The following is a 1,593-nucleotide window of genomic DNA, read 5'->3' on the forward strand; positions in this document are numbered from 1 at the left end:
ACTCACTGGACTTGAGAAAGGAATGGAGGATATCAGTGAGAACATTAACACAGAGATAAGGAATAACAGAGATAAAGGTTTCAATAAACAAAATGACAAACACACTTGATGGGATGAGCAGTAGGTTGGAAGAAGGGGGTAAAGAATTAATGACAGAAGACAGAATAATGGAAAGTAATCAAGTTGACAAAAAAAAAAAGAGAAAAAGATTAGGTAAAATGATAATAGACTTAGGGAATTGAGTGACTCCATCGAATATAATAACTTTCGTACAGGGCAGCCCCGGTGGCACAGTGGTTTAGTGCTGCCTTCAGCCCGGGGCGTGATCCTGGAGACCTGGTATGGAGTCCCACGTCAGGCTCCCTGCTTGGAGCCTGCTTCTCCCTCTGCCTGTGTCTCTGCCTCTCTCTTTCTGTGTCTCTATGAATAAATAAAATAAAAAATCTTTAAAAAATTAAAAATTAAAAGAAAAACTTTCATACAATAGGAGTCCTAGAAGAAGAAAGAAGAGGGGCAGAGAATTTATTTAAAGAAATAATACTTGAAAACTTCCCTAATCCAAGAAAGGAAACAGATATCCAGATTCAGAAGACCCAGAGAACCCCCAACAAAATTAACAAAAGCAGATCCGCAGCAAGACATATATATTTTTTAAAGATTTTATTTATTTATTCATAAGAGACAGAGAGAGAGAGAGAGAGAAGCAGAGACAAAGGCACAGGGAGAAACAGGCTCCATGCAGGAAGCCTGACGTGGGACTCGATCCCAGGTCTCCAAGATCATGTCCTGTGCTGAAGGCAGGCACTAAACCACTGAGCCACCTGGGCTGCCCACCAAGACATATTTTAATTAAAACAGCAAAATAAAATGTTAAAGAAAAAATATTAAAAGCATCAAGACAAAACCAGACAGTTACATACAAAGGAAAGCCTATAAAGTACCAGCAGATTTTTCAGCAGAAACTTTCCAAGCCATAAAAGAGTGGCATGATATATCCAAAGTGCTAAATGGGAAAAACATGCAGCCAAAAATACTCTATATAGCAAGGCTATCATTGAGAATAGAAGGACAGATAAAGAGTTTCCCAGACAAACAAAAATTAAAGGAGTTCATGACCACTAACCAGTTCTGCAAGAAATATATATATATATATATATATATATATATATATATATATATATATATATATTTTTTTTTTTTTTTTTTTTTTTTTGCAAGAAATATTAAAGAGGACTCTGAGTGGAAAGGAGAGGCCAAAAACAACAATGTGAAGGTAGGAAACACAAAAGCAGTAAAATGAATATTTCTATAAAAAAATCAGTCAAGCAACTTAGAAAACAAAAAGATGTAAAATAACAAATTGAACACCAATAAAAAATAAATTTATTTTAAAAAAAAAAAGATGTAAAATATGACACCTTGTGCCAAAGGATGGGGAGGAGAGAAGTAAAGAATAGGTTCAAACTTAAACAACCTTTAACTTAATATAGGCTGCTAAATGCAATGTCATATACACACTTAACAGTAATGACCAATAAAACACCATTAATGAATTTACAGAGAAGAAAGAAAAAGAAATCCAATTGTGTCACT

Source organism: Canis lupus, chromosome 20, assembly GCF_048164855.1.
Source record: "Canis lupus baileyi chromosome 20, mCanLup2.hap1, whole genome shotgun sequence".
NCBI lineage: Eukaryota > Metazoa > Chordata > Mammalia > Carnivora > Canidae > Canis > Canis lupus.